Genomic DNA, 18,994 nt, shown 5'->3' with positions numbered 1-18,994 from the left:
CCATTGGGTTATTCCTACCTTCTGCTAAGATATCAATGGAATCGATCTGTTCGTCGGGTCGTATGAAAGTGGACAAATGACAAGTGGGAACTAGGATATTATTCCTGGAGTACACGGGTTGCGCAGTGAAAAGTGCAATGCACACGAAAAAAAAAAAAAAAAAAAAAAAAAAAACTTCCTGTTGGAATCCCGAGCCTGTAAGCACTTTAAGGTTATCCAAATGATCACTTCAATTTATTAAACCTTTTGTGTAACAGAGTGACCGACATAAAAAGCTCAAACATGTTCGATACTCCGTTTTCCAAAACTTATTATCTGAAACCAAAGGCGTATTACAACCTGTAGTAACCCCAAGTGGGAAAGTAAAATAATGCTCTAGACACTTCAAAATCGTATGAGGAATCATTCATAACGGTAGTATAGCACCCCTCTATTTGGACTCAGAACACACAGGTCCGTTTCCTTCTCGGGGGCTGTAAAGTATATAATTTTTCCGCCGCCGATTTTACGGATATGGTTTCCGATATTAGGGATGTGACAGGCAGCAATCAACTTCGTAAACGTAGTTCTCTAGTGCGAATCGTGCTGTACAGAGTGTTTTGGCACAGCGTTTACAAGCTGTCAGCAAAAACGGAGTACACTTAGGCGATGGAAAATCACACGGCAATGTACTGTTGGAAACGCTATAGTCCTGACATGAAACACGTACCACCTACGTTGCGTTCAATCGTATGGTCTTACGTGGCCAGCGAGATCGCCAGACGTCTTATGCCTTGACTACTTCCTCTGGCGATACGTCAAGACACTTGTGAACGAAACTCCGTTGACAGTGCTGAGCAACTTGTATCATGGATCGTGGCAGGTGCTGGGGAAGTCCAGAACACGCCTGTTTTTCCCAGAACATCAGATTTCTCATGATCCGGAGATGTGAGGTCTGCATTGCGGTCCGGGGTCGTAATTTCTAACATCTTCTATGAGGAAAATCGTTGTCTGTTTTTGTTCTTATTACATACTTTCTCCGTGGTAAGCGTAATAAATATGTTTTCTCGTCCTGTTACTGTCCTTTTCTTGTGTTTCGTTTCTTTATCACCACGCTAGGAAAACGTTTTCGACCATGTATTGCTGCGTGAGTTTTCGTCTAGGTGTACTCTCTCTCTCCTGAAAGTTTGTAACCGCTGTGCTAAAACATCCTGTATCGACAAATTCCCCTCGGCTTCAAACAGTACATTTATTAACATAACCAGCTGTCGTTACGTAAGTAACACGAACGTACCCTGTAACGTTATAAACGACCATGTGACTCAACGTACATTGTACTTCGAATAATGTTACAGATATTTCGGACCGCATACGGTATATTCCTCACTTGCATACGTAAGGAATACAGGAATTGTCATTTTCTTTTGATGAGATAATCGCTCGAGACCAACAGCTAGTTGACAAACTATCCAGATGACCGTCGTCTCGTAGAACTTAGACCATCAAATGGTTCAAATGGCTATAAACACTATGGGACTTAACATCTGAGGTCATCAGTCCCCTGAACTTAGAACTACTTAAACCTAACTAACCTAAGAACATCACACACATCCAAGCCGAAGGCAGGATATTTAGACCATCTCAGTAACTGACAAGCACCGTATGAACGTACAGAATAGAGATTGTAAAGTTTGTCATGTCACAGAAGAATGGTAGATCAACATGGTTAAGCAATCATAAGCTAATTAGGTTTACCTGGTTTGGATGCCTTATGAGATTTAACTTGTCACGGAGATTCTGTTCATATTCTTTCGCCGGTATCGTATTTTACCTTAAATATCGTGTAGGTGGTGAAGTCTGTGATAGAGAACAAGTTCTGTATCACTAGATAAGTCATGAGCCATGCACATTTATGCCATGCTGTGTGTAATCGGCAATATGCGAGCACCACCTAAACTCTGACTCATCAGTAAATTTGCAGTAAATCCGGTTCAACGGGGCTCATGTGTTCGGCAAACCAGAGCTCCTCTAGACCCGATCCAAACAGTATAAATAAACGGACTCATACGACTCGCCAGAACAATGAGGTAGGTTGTCTGTTAGTCTGTGGGGTGGATGGTGTTTAGGAACTGGAAACTCCAGGAGCAGATAGTGTTGGTGGTAGTAGTATTAGTAGTAGTACTAAGTTTAGTGAACCGTTGATCACTTTAATGAGGATACCGGAGGTGTACTGGTATTACAATTTAAGAACAACAACGTCAATATAATTAATCTGTAGAGGCATTTACATACTTACATGCTTAGTTTGACCAGAATCGGACACATAGTCAACCGTGATCATATACTAGGAACCATCCTAGCATTTACATGAAGTAATTTCGGGAAATCACAGAACCCAAAACAAGGGTGACCAGATGAGTGTTGGACCCTCCCAATCTTCCGAATAAAAGTTCACTCTGTTTAAAACTGTGCTGCCCCATTCGGTTTATCCCTAGTGTACAATTCAGTTTTACAAAGAATGTAAATAATAATGTATCAGGCTAGTGCTACACTGTACATTCATTTCTCCCCCTTCCCCCCCCCCCCCCCCCCCACAGCGACTGCACCTGCTACAAATGTTGTTCTACAATGTAACACTACACGTGCTGTCAACTGATGTCAGGACCATAATAGCGATGTTTGGTTTCCAGTTTGTACCCCAACTTTCCTCTTGTTAGCTTGAAAAAGTGGATCAGCATCCCTCTATAACGAGTGAGATGTTGGTCCCAGGAAGAGGATAAGGTGTTTGCATTATAGATTGCGTATCTTTGCAAATTTATCCATAAATGAAGAAAAAGAAAGAAAAATAGTGCAGAAGTGTTAAGTGAAATAATACATGTTTTATTATGGTTGTTGTTATTGTTTACATGTGCTGCATTTGTTAGCAAACTTCTACTCTGTGTTATGTAAGTAATGCTCCAGTGTATTGAATGTATTGCTTAACAAGTATGCAATTTCTTTGATCTCCTTTGGTAACTTATTCAACAGTTTTATTCCTTCGTACAAAATGCTGCTTTAAGTATCATTTTTACTTTTTCTTGGTAAATTGAAGTTCAGTCTCGTTCGAGTTACATGGTCATTGGACAGATATCTTTTGTGCATAATTTAAGAATGTCATTCTTGATGTGTACAGTGGCTGATAAATGTACTCATATTGTTTAGTTAAAAATCTTCAATGTTTTGAATAGATCTTTGATCTCGACCATTACTTTCGGTTATTAATCATATGACCCTTTTCTGCACTTTGGAAAGTGTGTGTCATATTTGGTGCATTTGTTACCAGAAAACAACTCCATAACTAACAACTGAGTGTAACTATAATTAGAAGGTAAGTAAAAAGAAACTGACTGTACACACTGATGAAAGGACTCTAAAGGCATATCATGCTCCTGACATTCAGTGTGCAAGTATTTTTGTTCATAGACACCACTTCAACTGAGGCTCAATATTCATTCCTAGAAATTTGTTATGTAGTATTTTAAGATGCCATCCACATCATTTTATTACATGCTAACCAACTGTAAACGTCCCTGACCGCTTCATCTGCTTTCTCTGTAAGGAGTACTCCTGTTTTCTTAGTGATTAGAATATAATTGTCGGCACAGACTTTGATGTACAATTGGAGCAATAATGGCCCCAATATGCTACGCTGAGGAACTATTTAGTAAAATACTAGGGTCACTCCAAAAGAAATGCACACTATTTTTGTAAAAATGAAGTTTTGGTTTTGCATGTGTGAAAATTTTACAGTGTTTAGATACATCCTTCCCGCTTGTTTTCAAACTTAGTTCAACCTGCTCCCCTGAGTGGCGCCGTCACAGCATGTCTTCAAGATGGCTGCTACACTTGACGTTCGTCAAAAGCAACGTGCTGTCATAGAATACCTGTGCTGTGAAAACGAGACACTGGGATACATTCACAAGAGATTGAAAAAGGTGTATGGAGATGCTGCTGTCGATCGCATTGCTGTTAGTCAGTGGGCAATCAGGTTACGTGATGAAAGCAGGCACAGCAATATTGAAGATTGTCCTTGCAGTGGCAGGCCTCGTACTGCACACACTCCAGACAATATGCAGAGAGTTAACGAATTCATGACTGCTGACAGACGCATCACAGTGAACGAATTGTCACGCTACGCTGGGATAATGGAAGGAAGTGTTTGCAGATTACTGAAAGTGTTGGCGTTAAAAAAGGTTTGTGCCTGGTGGGTCCCCAGGATGTTGATAGTGGCTCACAAAGAAACAAGAAAAACGGTATGCAGCGAACGTTGGGAACACTACGAGAATGGTGGAGATGAATTTCTTGGAAGAATTGCGACAGGTGAAGAAACATGGCTCCATCATTTTTCGCCAGAGACGAAGAGGCAATCAATGGAGTGGCATCATGCAAATTCACTCAAGAAAAAAAATTCAAAACCACACCTTCTGCTGGAAATGTTAGACTACGGTGTTTTTCGATTCCGAAGGACTCTTGCTTGTAGACATCATGCCAATTGCAACCACCACAAATTCTGATGCGTGTGTGACGACACTGAAGAAACTTCAAGCTCGGCTGAGTCCTGTTCTGCCACATCGGCAAAAGCAGGATTTTTTGCTGTTTCACGACAATGCACGCCACTTTTCAGTAAAAAAAAAAAAAAAACCATGGAAGCGATCACAAAACTCGGATGGACAACACTGAAACACGCGACTTACAGTCCTGACGTGGCTCCATGTGACTATCATCTCTTTGGGACATTGAAAGACTCTCTTCGTGGAACAAGGTTTGAAGATGATGACTCCCTTGCGCACGCTGCCAAACAGGTTGGTCCAGAATTTTACCGTGCGGGTATACAGGCGCTGGTTCGAAGACGGCGTAAGGCAGTTGAGAGGGATGGAAATTATGTGGAGAAATGAAAATATTGTTCCTAAAGGATGTATCTACACACTGTAAAACTTTCAAACATGTAGACTAAAAGATGGATTTTTTTAAAAATAATATGTATTTCTTTTGGAGTGACCCTCGTATTTTGGTCATTAAGTTATAGTAAAAATCGTAAGGTATCACGGAGCTCGTGGTCTCTTAGCAGCTGCTACTCTGATCTGAATGACTGATCCTTATTGAGGGGCAAATAGCTCACAACAGTCTTAGACGTGAAATGAAAAATTGTCGCACAATGGAAAACTTAGAAAAGTAATAGCCCTTATAAATAAGTCCGGGGTGTGGTATTTACAAAAATCAGTAGTAATTTGGTGATTCATCAAGCTTCTGGAATTAAAGAGCTGTTATTATAATCATATATTCAATAAAGGACAGAAAACTTGCTTACGTTATAGCACAGCATTGATCGGAAATAAAAGGAAATTGATACATAAAATCTCTAAATAGGCTTAGTCAGATGCAGCAGTAGTATGAGTAAGTCCGCAGGGGTTGGATAAGGAACAGGATCATATTGTTAATTCAGAATTCATCGAGAAAAGCAGTGAGTTCCCATGAGAACATGATGATTGCTTCGCCATGCCATCGGGGAAAGGATATCGCATGAAAAATACTAGTGTGCCCGAAACATTAGCGAGTCACCAAGTACTGTGTAAAACTCTGAAACAAGTACATATTATGTTATTGAAAGTACCGACGTATTCCTAACCATTCTAATTTTCCTTCGCTTTGGCAGCAGGATCTTACTATATTTCCTCTCTGCTGCAATGTGAACTGCCTACGCTGCCTTGCCATTCACATCTGCTACTTAGATGACGGATGTGAACCCCCACCTGAAGAATGCGGTCTTTTCATGTGTTTCCAGCCACTATCTCCATACCTTTAACTCTCGAGCCCAAGTCAAAATTGCTGGTCGAAGTGTCTCTGTCAATTGTCCTGATACTTCCTCGTCTAAAATCTGAAGGTTCAGTGTCTCAAAAGCCCGCTCTGCTCTCATTTCTTCAGGGAAACCCCTCCAAAACACACTCGGCATCCAGTTAGGCGTTCTCCCGATCGACATTTACATCTTTACTCCGGAAAAACAATGAGGTGAATGCCAGATGGGAAACCTCGTAAAAAAAAAAAAAAATTGGCCTCTCTCTTCCTCAAAAGCTGGCCGGTTTCTTCTTTTTCCTAATCAACAAATTATTAAAATTTTAGCAACAATCTATCACCATTGAGAAACGTTTCTGTGCCAGTCAATGCGAGCAGCAACGGGAATGTCCTTTCTGGGAAAACGGCGTCCTCCATTCACGATCCTATTGCTCGCTCTGTCCGATCATCTTTCTGCCCACTATTTTCTGCAGTGTTCGGGTCAACAAAGTCCGTGACCTTGCGGTGGAGTGACAGCATTCTGGCTCTTTACAAAGCAGCTGACATTCCATTGCCAAACAGAAGTCTTGCCCTTTTATAAGTCAAACAAGATGTCATCTACCTTTCCGATCACTCTCAGACTAATCTTTCATTACCAACGTCCTGCCTGTCGCCAGCAAGTGCGGCGTGACACCATTTTAGCTGAATAGGGCACCATTCAAGAAAAAACGCATACGTCCTATAATGCCTCAGGTTACTCTTCTGTGCGCATTGCTAAGGACTAGCCGGCAATGCTTGTCCAATGGCTGCCATTGCAAATTCTCTAAAAAGCCAGCGTGCCGTGCCACCTCGGGGCTGAACACATATTAGCATTGGTCCGGCGATCGCCTACCTTCGAGGAATCGCTACAGGCTATTGCCCGGCACCGGGCACCAAGGGTCTTTATACCGCAGTCTGAGTTGTCTCCTGGGTGTATCTCACCGGCCCAGCGCTGGCAAATGGTTCCTAGCTGGACAGCCTCCCAAAGACTCGGCCAAATACTCCGCACCAATACTATATGCAGACTAAATACTAAGATTTAGATTTAGTTTATAGAGGAATGGCATTATCTCTGCAAATATCTGTGTGACCCATTTTGATATCAAAGTTTGGAATAATTGACAAAAAGGGAAAAGTCTGTTACATGGCTGATGAACAGTTAATGATACTCAAAGTGAAATGGCTGTCTCCAAAATATGCGTTGTCTCCGCTCTTTGTGCCCAGTATGCTAGCTACGATCGGAACCAGGCATTTGCTATGCTTCTTATTCCTAACGTTGCTAACTTAGTAGAAGTCTATGGTCGAGAGCGTCGAAAGACTTAGGGACCTAAAAATACATCTGTGACAAACTCATTTTTGTCAGGACCATCAAGTAAAAATTTTTGGAATTCTACTTCTATGCTTCCAGACCTCTGGAAAACAAACTACGATTAACTTAAATAGTTGTATTTATTCAAGCAATGCGTTGCTCTACCTTTCATATTTGGTTCTGTTATTTTTGAAAATGGTGACAGCAGAGAAATGGCTGTGAGGACGGGGCGTGAGTCGGGCTTGGGTAGCTCAGTAGGTAGAGCACTTACCCACGAAAGGCAAAGGTCCCGAGTTCGAGTCTCGGTCCGGCACACAGTTTTAATCTGCCAGAAAGTTTCAAATGGTTGGTAGTTTTCTATGACTTCTGTATCACTTTTCGTACCAGAGGTAAAACTCCTGAATGTCTTAAATACTGTAGAAATTTCACAGATTCGAATGATTCATTTATTACGTTTGTTAAGCGGGCATGCATTGTTTTAACACACTTTGGTATATCGCCTAGATCTACTGACTTTTTTGTGTACAATTTTACTGACGTCATGCTCTGTGATTGGTATTAACATTATTGTACTTGATGAATAATTATTTACTGGTATTATAATGGTTTTTGGGAACTTCTGTTGAAATTTGTCTGCGACAGTTGAAAAATGCTCATTCACTTAATTTGGTAGGTTGTGTGGATCATTCGTCACTTTAATCAAACCTTCATCAGTATGTTATTATTGCTTTGTCTCTCCCTGTTTCCATTTTAAATACTTCCCACAACGCTTGGATTTTATTCTCTGCACTATAAATTATTTAGTTATTAAATGATTATTTGCAGCAATCGGCACCTTCCTGGATATCTTGGCTCATGATGACCCTTTTTCATCTATCTGCGGTACTTATAGATTTGGGGTCTTTTGAATGTCTCCTGTTATCCATCAGTTTTCGTGAGATATTGCTAGTGAGATGGATACTTTTAGAAATGATGTTGTCAATTCAGAGAATTTTACACTTTCGTTATTTTCTCTGTGAACTTCATCCGAGTCTTGAATTTGTTTTTTGATAATGTCTTTTGTATGCTTACTGAAAGGGATTTTTTTCCATATCTGATTTTACTGTTATTATATGGCAGCTACGATCTGATAGTCCAACATCTTTTCCGCTACATCTCACTTTCCTTGTTCATGTTTGTGGCCATATGGTCGATTACTAGTGCAGTCATTGTAGGAATTCCTCTTACATCGCTGACCAGTTGCAAATGCCAAATCTCTGAAGGATCTTTATGAGGGTTCTGCTACTTTGATTGATGACATTTGTATATAAGTCTCCACGCAAAATTATGTTCTATTCTGTACCTTATACTCTATGTTGAGCTCCTGTTATCGATATACACAAAGAATGATTAATTTCTTGTTGTTGCCAAGTGGCGTTAATTCAGTAACTGTTATTTCAAAGTATTTGTCTTCTCTTATTGTACTACGATCGCGTCTTGAGTAAAACTATGTTCCGTTTCTGATACAAATGCATGACCCTCCACCCTTTTATGTGGAGTTACAGTAAGGGCCTGTCTTTTCCTACAACGATAATACTACATGTTCGTAGCTGAACTGTCCAGAAGAGGATAGGTGCAAAGGCACTCGAATCATTGGTTTCATGCATTATTTGGCGATTCAACGTGACACGGCCTCATACCCAAAAGACTTATTGAAAAAGGACCACTGCACAAGATTCTTCTATTCACCAGCAGGGAAGGAACCTCCGTGAGACCTCAATCGGTATCACTATAATGACACAAGAAGAGGAACGTCTTACTGGGGAATGTTACGACCATTAGCGGAAATCTCAGAGGGTTGGATACATGGATCCATAACATTATAGTAGCACACTTCTGATCAAGCAAACGTGTCTGACTCTGTTTATTTTAGTAGCAATGGCAACGTCCTTTGATAATACTTCCCCATAAGTCTACGATAGAGTCACAAAAACTTGAACGCTGAATTTAGCTACAACTTGAAAGGAAAGTGCTTTGACGAAGAGCCTTCGTGCCGACTACGTCTTCTTCTTCTTAAACACCAATGACTACTCACTTGTCCTCTAAGAATGGTGTGATACTTCAGTTCTGGCCAAATAATTTACTATAGTGTACTGAGAGAACCACAATAGAAATGTTCCGGACAGATGGAGAAATGTCGAGATTGGGAAAACTGTCTACATTTAATTACTAAATTATTTTTTTGTCATCACCGTCAGCGTTTCACCATATTCAGCGGCTTTGTACTGCATGCAGGAGAATTCACGAAGCGTTATCCTCACAATTTTAAATTCATTGAATGACAACAGCTCGTCGGCATACATATCACTAGTTTAATACTTCTGTATACGAGTAACATTTTGATGATAATCGCTTTCAGTATGTTATTTCTCTCCCGTTCTTAGATGGATAACGCTTTCAGTATGTTATTTCTCTCCCGTTCTCAGATGGATAACGCTTCCAGTATGATATTTCTCTCTCGTTCTCAAATGGATAACGCTGTAAACAATAACTGTGTAGGATGTCTAAGCACGCGAGGGTAGTTTAAATAATGGTTGAAATGACCGCCATACTGAGGTAAGCACTCCTTAGACAAAGAGTTCCAGTCGTCGCGTTAGCTTAGGGGAGTTTTATTTTACAACTTGTAACAACACATCATAGAACAACAAACGGAATCTGCTGCTGCACAAAACGTCCGTTATGATACGTGGCTCCTCTCAGGAAGGCGGAAAGCTACATCTAACTTAAATAACTCGTTTCCCCGCGAAAACAATCCAAGCTTAGGGACACCTGAGAATGTGAGTCATAAAAAAGTTATCAAAACTCGTACGTTAACGGCTTCTGAGAAAAAAAGTTAGCTGCGCATTCTTTGTCATCTTCCCGCAGCAGCGGACGAGTAAATCCCAAACTAACTACCCGGCAAGATGATGAAGGCGTTCACGTCTGCAAAGTTGCCACGGAGAGCTAAACTTTTCCGCATAGCCGCCTTTTCGAGGCTCAGAGCCGTCGACTTGTTCTCCACAGCAGTCCTCTTGAATTCTTGACTTCGCATATGAATCACGAAAAACGTTAACATCCCTCTTCGGTACGCAAAAGACTGCAGGTACGTTCGTAGAATATGCCAAGAGTGCAGTCGATGTTACTCCAATTCACATTTGCTGCCAAATACCATTATACACATACTGAAATAATGTTTGCTGTGAAAGTATTGTTAGTCAGATGATCTAGTCACTGCTATCCAAGGGAAGTCCTTCTAGGAAACTGAAATAATATTGATAGATGAGCTCTCAGTCTTGCAGCATTACTATTGTAAGTGGTGACCCAAATCCAGGCTAAGTGAAACAGAGTGACCCTGGTTCCACCTCAACAACAGGTAAGGAAACAGTTAACTGCAATTATATTTTAATGGAAATCCTCCAAAGCACAACTCCACCCCAAACTGTTTCGGTCTCCCGATTCACAGGACCTACAAATCACTTTTGAGTAATGACACAGCTGAATTTCACACCAGGAATAATACCCTCCAAAAGTTGATCGGCTGTTGCATAGGATCGACTGTTGCAACGCTTGGATGATTTGAAGTTGGATTAATGTATATCACAGCGGAATTTCGTGCTTCTGTGTGGCTAAACAGCACCAATTAACCCCACAACTAACTCAAAACAACAACTGTTATAGAAACAATCTCCCCAAAAACGTAAGTAGCATAGAATCTCCCAATACACTTGCTACTGAAAATGCGAGAGACTACTTTCCTGGGAGAGCTGCACAACATATTACTCAATCCCAAATACACATTGCTTAAGATCATGACGAGAACTTTCGAGAAATTAGAGCTAATACAGAGGCATACGGGAAATCAGGCGCTACTCACCAGTGGATCAGGGAGGGGGGGAATCAGATAGTGTTACCAGAGCTACCCTCCGCCGCATATCATGAGGTGGCTTTGGGAGTATGATGTAGATATAGGTCCAGATATACTAAGGTGTATAACCTGGAAGAGGAAGCTTTGGCGCTTAAAAATGTTTTCATGTAGACAAAAGAGGAAATATAAAGAAATAAACACTGCTCGTTCACGAAAATATAATATGAGAACAATTAGTTTTTTTCTGTGCATAAAGTAATCCCGTTTTACATTATGTATACTCGTGTCATAAACTTTTTGGTCATAGACACATCGATTATTAGTCTGAATACGATTATGAACCGGTGACTGTAAAGTTTATAAGGATGGCACAGGCTTTTTAAGCATACTGTACTTAGATACCATTTAAACTGGATCTGCTTACTTAGAAATTGTTACATGAAATTTATTAGCGTCCTTTATAGAGAGCAGATACACATAAACTGTTTCAAATTGTTGGTGTTACACATTAAAATGTCCAGTAGTTCCTTCACGAGAGAATTATTCATGTCACATCGGAGTATGGGACGTTGAGCCGACACACTGTCATGGAGCTATGGCTATAAAACTGCAGCCAATTAGCGAGAAGCGCGCTTAAGTCAGAGGATTTACCTAGCCAACACTGTTACGCTAAGGAAGGCAATTACTGGTTAAACTGACTGAAGAGTATTGTTTAAGGTGAACGACTAATCCAAGGCTAGTTTTATATTACCCTCCACGGTTCATTACGTCAAATAAGAAGAGATCAAGAGAGAAAGTGTCAAGAGTCAAGACTCAAGACTCCCTATTCAGTTAAATTATCGCAGAACAGATCAGAAGATCAAGTTTTCCTGGGTTCAGAAACAGGACGGCTGCATACGATTTTCACCAGAAAACGAATATTTCACACATCAACAGAGACTGTATTATCGAGGTAACAGCATTATTTCGTCCAGGAGACAGAACACAATGAAGGAAACTACAGCGGTGGTTCAGACTCTCGTATGCACTGAAGAGCCGAAGAAACTGGTACACCTGGCTAATATCGTGTGGGGCCCCGGCGAGGACGCAGAATGTCGCAACAAGACATGACATGGACTCTACTAATGCCTGAAGTAGTGCTGGAGGCAACTGACACCATGAATCCCGCAGGGCTGTCCATAAATCCGTTAAAGTACGAGGGGTGGCGATCTCTTCTGAACAGCACGTTGCAAGGCGTCCCAGATGTGCTCAATAATGTTCATGTCTGGGGAGTTTGGTGGCCAGCGGATGTGTTTAAATCCAGTCACTTTTTAGCAATTCTGGAATTACTTGCATTTTGTAAATTAATTTGATCTTTTATGAGGTTGAAATTCGCTGTTTTTGCATCTTCCTGCTACATCAAAAGCAGCTGCCGATCCTGGATTACCGGAGATTAGCATCAGCTACTACAGTTACAGATGAGCAGAAAATAATCACAGTAGTAAATCCCTGGTGTCTACCATTACTTTTGTCACATCAGTACCTTTCTACATTGTATAGTAGACCTCATGTAAGGATAGATAAAGCTGAAGAACGTTGATTGAATCTGTTATTTCATAGCAACAATAAATCGACGTACATACTTTTTCACATTCAAATGCTGAATTCCCTCTCAGTCAAAGGTTTTGCCCATCTATTTGACACTAACACTGAAAAGCTCCGTTAATCTGTAACATTTCACGTCATGATTTGATAGATGATTAGTCTGTGATGTTTGCAAGACAATGTTCGTCTGTTAAATAAACTACAGTAGAAGTGTCCTCATGCAGTTAATTTGTTGTAAGAATACACTGTACAGCACAAATAGCACTGTAGTAAATTGGTCGACACACGCCACTGAAAGCGAAAATGTTTTTACCAGTAAAACCTGAAAGCCACGTGTTTTAATTGTTTATAGCACATGGAGGACTCAAACGAACTTTTATGCTCACAAGTACCATATTACGTTTTAGCAAAAATACAGATGCCAAAAATATCAGAGTAAAGTTTTGAACATGTTTTCTCAAATCCTATTTTTACAGCAATTTCTCTAAGTTACTACCTCCAATATGACTTATCAATTGACTTCCTCGAAAAAACGAAATTTTCTGACACATTCGAAATATTTTTGTGACGTCGAAAACTTTTGCGACAAGTTTTTCACTGCTATTGACTTGGCTCCCATTTACGCCCGTATCTTTACTACAGCGCACTTCCAGCCTACTACAGTCGAAGTTTCCTTCACGAATCTGACCTTACTATCAGATTTTGTGTTTTCTGTAATGTGTATACGCCATCAAAATACAAATCTGTGCCTTATCTTTCTTCAAGGATAAACTCTTATTATTTTATACCATGAAGTTTCGGGAGGCAGCAGGATGATGTGGACTAATTGTCACGATGTTTCGGCTGACAACAATTAACCCATTTTCAGGTGAATGTTTTGCTCCAAAGATTACTAGCTTAGATCGCTAATTTTATATCAAAGTTAACACAGAGACTCATGCGCAAAGGCAGGCGCTACATGAATGTCCGTTTCGAGTTAAGCACTCACTTCGAATATTGCTCCATCTTTGACTCGCCGAGGTAAAATTCAGAATCATCTGCAGGCCATGGAAATATTTTTCTCGATGAGAACCCTCTGTATGCCATTATTATGGAATCTGTGGAAATAAATTTGGCGGAAGATCTTATTAATTGCGATGGCAGCTGTCAGCTGCATAAGACGTGAGACATGGTGATTCCTTTAACATCTACAGAAAAAATTACGAGTAGTGACGCTTCTAGTGACAGCTGATTTTATTAATCTTACATTTGAATTTTAACTCCACGGGCCCACAATCCACCTGGGAGCGCGCATATACTACCGAGATTACGCATGCGCCTACGTGTCATGGAAGGAGGAATATTCGAAGAGGGCGCTGAACTTGTCAGGGGTCACTCATGTAGTGGCTGCCTTTGAGCATGCGTCTACTCGCTACTTTTTAAATACACGTCTGAAGGTGACTGAATTGATGTCAGCCTAAGTATCGTGGCAGGTATTTGACGTCATCCATCTACAATCCCGAAAGTTCGTGGAATAATCCTTACACCATGAAAATTGAGGTTGCTGGTTTGGTTTTAGCGTTCACCGAGACTCAAACATGGACAGAATAGCAAGTTATAACGGAACTTTGCGGGCAGGAGTGTCAATTAGCATCATATTAATTAAAATGTGGCATAAATAGACTTTATTTTGGAAGAATTAAAAAGCGGAAAGTAATACGAAACTTTAATAACTGCACAGTATTACTAAGAAGCAATATAATGAAAAGTAATAAAAAGCAAAGTAGTAAAGACCAAGCGGGACGGAAATATATAGGGGCGCGTTTGTTTTTTAATACATATAAAAGATCATGTAACACATTATTGAGCTCTCTACCTTCAGTTATCGCGATCGGGCTAGTCGATGAAAAAGTGGTACGCGACTGTGAAATTCGTTAAGGAGATTATTTAAAGATTCTTCAAGCACGTTTAAAATACATTACGTGTGACGAAGTGATCAGAGACGTTTACTGTGGTGTGGAGTGAAAATGAATTCGACAACATAATTCGAACTTTGTGTTAGCTGGGAAAAATACTCTTGGGAAACTATTATGGTTGTGGAACCCACGAAAGTTGTGCGCAACGGAACGCTATAGTTTACGTAATTGTGCATTTTATAAAATCGTGAAACGCGTGTGCGCGGAACATTAATAGAATCTTATCCTTGGACGGTTGCGGGGGTAACTGATACAAACAACGCGCCAGAATAAAAAATAGTTCGCTTATTAACTACAAGATTGGTGAAAGGAGAAGTGTTAATAAACAAACTACATTTCAATTTTATCCACATTTTGGCTTCATTACGTAGTCTTGACTACATGATAAACAATATCTGTGGAAGTTGTATGCAACATATCGTCATAATATTTAGCCAACCAATATTGTGGGACACCAAAAATGTAAATGCATGAAATTGTTCTTACAGCGGTTATATAATGTGTGAGTGCGACGAACTATGTTGAGAAACTGAACATCCATTACGTTCTTGCATGTTTATCTGCGAAAATGGTCCTTGTCGGTACATCAGCATAGAGTTCGAATAGAATCGCTGGAACATTGCAAATTGCAGATTAATCGAACATCTAAATACGCATAATGCTGGTATCACCAGGATGTGTTCTTTCTCCTCACCCCCGTAGCAGCAATTGAATTAAGAGTCAGCCGGGAAATACAGTAGACTCAATTGACGACCATAGAGCTACCGTCACGAATTTTCAAACGTCCATTGCCATGTATGAAGGCGAGTGACACCACGAGTGTTAACGTCGATCGAGGGGTGTCGTCGTGATTGTATTGAATGACATTGAGCGGTTACAAAGGGAACTATGTATCCTACGCAAATCTCCGTCTAAAGTGTGTTTCGCTATTGGCTTATCATTCCATTTCCACCTCCCATCTTCTGAGATTGATTTGCTTATCTCTTATTCTACGAGTAAGGCTCTGTATCAGCGCACATCTCGGATTCTACTCCATGAGTGTATTCCATCAATATTTTACTGTTTCCATAAACTTAAATGATCAACAGTGTGGCGAATAGCTAAAAAGACTTATTTTTTAATACCGTGATATGCCGTGACTGAAGACTCATAAAGTTACACTGATGAGCCAAAATATAGTGACCAACGCCCATCACAATAATGAACCCCACCTGCTGCCATCGACGGCACGTTGCATGGTAACAAAAGTACATAAGCGGAGCAGAGATGAATGGGGGATCATTCTAGTGACAATGCGGGCCACAATGAGAGAATCAACTGGCCGGCCACTGTTGCCGATCGGTTCTAGGCGCTTCAGTCCGGAACCGCACTGCCGCTACGGTCGCAGGTTCGAACCCTGCCTCGGCATGGATGTGTGTGATGTCTTTAGACTAGTTAGGTTTAAGTAGTTCTAAGTCTAGGAGACTGATGACGTCAGATATTAAGTCCCATAGTGCTTAGAGCCGTTTGAACCATTTTGAAGAATTAACTGACAAAAGCAGCTTTTACAATGGTAAATTACTATGACCCCGCACATGAGGACGATCATCTTAAACTAAAGCAAGTCCGTTGTTCACATGCTACTGTTGTGAGCATATATCGAAAGCGGCTGAAGAGCCATGAAACAATAGAAGGTTGGATGTTCACGCCTCATCTCACAACGTTGAAGTCGGGGGTTTGCCCGCTCTGAAAATGTGGATTGGCGCCGATATACTGCAAGGCCGGTCACGAAGTGCTAAACGTCACGTGGGCACGATATGCAGGCCCCGTGATCGCCAAGGCTCTCGGCCTCTCTCTGTTCGGTTCTTCTCGAATGTACTCAGTACTGCAGGAAATTTCATTTGCGGCATTTGTGGTCCGACATTTTCTGGTTGGCACGACTGTCTTCCATTCGACAGAATCGTGCTGTTAGGTCCGCTTTCCCTTTGCTATTTGTTCGTGGAACGATAAACATTCACAGGTCCAGTGGCTGCGTGCGAAGACAAGAGGTAGTTTAGTTTTCTATCGTCACAAACCTTTAACAATGCATGTCAATTACGGAAGACATGGATGAGAATGCTCAGTATCAATGTCGCAGTTACATTATCGACACGTAATGCAAATTTGCAATGAAACGGTATTACAACACCACGTAGAAAGATTTAAAAGACTTATATAGCAATGAAAGGGCAAAATATGACAATGTTCGAGATATGGTGTTCGTTGCAATTGGCATCAAGAATTTTGCACGCATGGAGCATGTGAAGAACCTGAATTAAACTTCTGATGTCGCACATATTATTCCAATGCCTGCTGATGGGGAAAAAATCGTAACACCAAGAAAGCGCTGTGTGACACGAACGAAAGTTGAAATGATAATTAAATCTAGACCCTATGCTGTCGACAGACGTTGATATACATCATCGGGGACAGTTGAAAATGTGAGCCCTGACCGGGACTCGAACCCGGAATCTCTTGCTTACATAGCAAACGCTCTATCCATCTGAGCCATCGAGGGCACAGAGTACAGCGCGTCTGCTGGGATTTATCCGTTGCACGCTCCCACATTCCCAACTTAATGTCCACACACTACATTCGTAGTGCCCCTGCCCATTACACTCATTACATGCAGCTGACAATCTTACCGAGTCCCGTAACAGTTCGGGTAATGCGTGTGCATCCAGCACAGAAGAGGAAGGTCACTGGCCGGTTACAACAGATACCATCTTCATATAACGAACGGAAGTTGGTACGCATTGTTCTACAGTTCCTCCCGCAATAATGCAGAAAGACTTGGTAGGAATGTAGCCACTGTACACGATCGCTAGCAGTGGTGGTCACGACAGTGTACGTTCATAAAAAGACCGCACTCCAACCAGTACTATTGACAGGGAAAACCATCGTGTTCAGGGAAAACCATCGTGTTCTGCGTATGGCCCTGGCGCATCGTATTGCATCTGCTGCAGCAATGTGAGCAGCAGTTGGTACCACAGTGACACAATGAACTGTTACAAGTTACTTACTTCAACGACACCTCCGGCCCAGACGCCTCGCAGCGTGCTTTCTACTGGCCCCAAACTACCGCCATTTGCGACTTCAGTGGCGTCAAGCGAGAGCTCTTTCCAGGGCTGCGTGGAAGTCTGTGTGTTTTCTATTGAAAGCCGGCTCTGTGTCGGTGCCAGTGAAGACCACTTTTGGTTAGAGGAAGGCCAACTGAGAACCACCACCCAACCTGTCTGCAGTCACAAATACACTCCTGGAAATTGAAATAAGAACACCGTGAATTCATTGTCCCAGGAAGGGGAAACTTTATTGACACATTCCTGGGGTCAGATACATCACATGATCACACTGACAGAACCACAGGCACATAGACACAGGCAACAGAGCATGCACAATGTCGGCACTAGTACAGTGTATATCCACCTTTCGCAGCAATGCAGGCTGCTATTCTCTCATGGAGACGATCGTAGAGATGCTGGATGTAGTCCTGTGAAACGGCTTGCCATGCCATTTCCACCTGGCGCCTCAGTTGGACCAGCGTTCGTGCTGGACGTGCAGACCGCGTGAGACGACGCTTCATCCAGTCCCAAACATGCTCAATGGGGGACAGATTCGGAGATCTTGCTGGCCAGGGTAGTTGACTTACACCTTCTAGAGCACGTTGGGTGGCTCGGGATACATGCGGACGTGCATTGTCCTGTTGGAACAGCAAGTTCCCTTGCCGGTCTAGGAATGGTAGAACGATGGGTTCGATGACGGTTTGGATGTACCGTGCACTATTCAGTGTCCCCTCGACGATCACCAGTGGTGTACGGCCAGTGTAGGAGATCGCTCCCCACACCATGATGCCGGGTGTTGGCCCTGTGTGCGTCGGTCGTATGCAGTCCTGATTGTGGCGCTCACCTGCACGGCGCCAAACACGCATACGACCATCATTGGCACCAAGGCAGAAGCGACTCTCATCGCTGAAGACGACACGTCTCCATTCGTCCCTCCATTCACGCCTGTCGCGACACCACTGGAGGCGGGCTGCACGATGTTGGGGCGTGAGCGGAAGACGGCCTAACGGTGTGCGGGACCGTAGCCCAGCTTCATGGAGACGGTTGCGAATGGTCCTCGCCGATACCCCAGGAGCAACAGTGTCCCTAATTTGCTGGGAAGTGGCGGTGCGGTCCCCTACGGCACTGCGTAGGCTCCTACGGTCTTGACGTGCATCCGTGCGTCGCTGCGGTCCGGTCCCAGGTCGACGGGCACGTGCACCTTCCGCCGACCACTGGCGACAACATCGATGTACTGTGGAGACCTCACGCCCCACGTGTTGAGCAATTCGGCGGTACGTCCACCCGGCCTCCCACATGCCCACTTTACGCCCTCGCTCAAAGTCCGTCAACTGCACATACGGTTCACGTCCACGCT

General features: G+C 42.2%; 1 non-coding gene across 1 annotated transcript; it reads right to left on the bottom strand.

Moving 5' to 3' along the window:
* Positions 1 to 17,019: 17,019 nt before the first annotated feature.
* Positions 17,020 to 17,094, bottom strand: Trnat-ugu. The gene has a single exon. It is a non-coding gene; the product is annotated as a tRNA-Thr (tRNA).
* Positions 17,095 to 18,994: the final 1,900 nt, after the last annotated feature.

Source organism: Schistocerca americana, chromosome 6 (genome assembly GCF_021461395.2).
Source record: "Schistocerca americana isolate TAMUIC-IGC-003095 chromosome 6, iqSchAmer2.1, whole genome shotgun sequence".
NCBI classification, from domain to species: domain Eukaryota; kingdom Metazoa; phylum Arthropoda; class Insecta; order Orthoptera; family Acrididae; genus Schistocerca; species Schistocerca americana.
Note: the sequence above shows the minus strand (reverse complement) of the source record. Positions and strands in the feature narration are given on the sequence as shown.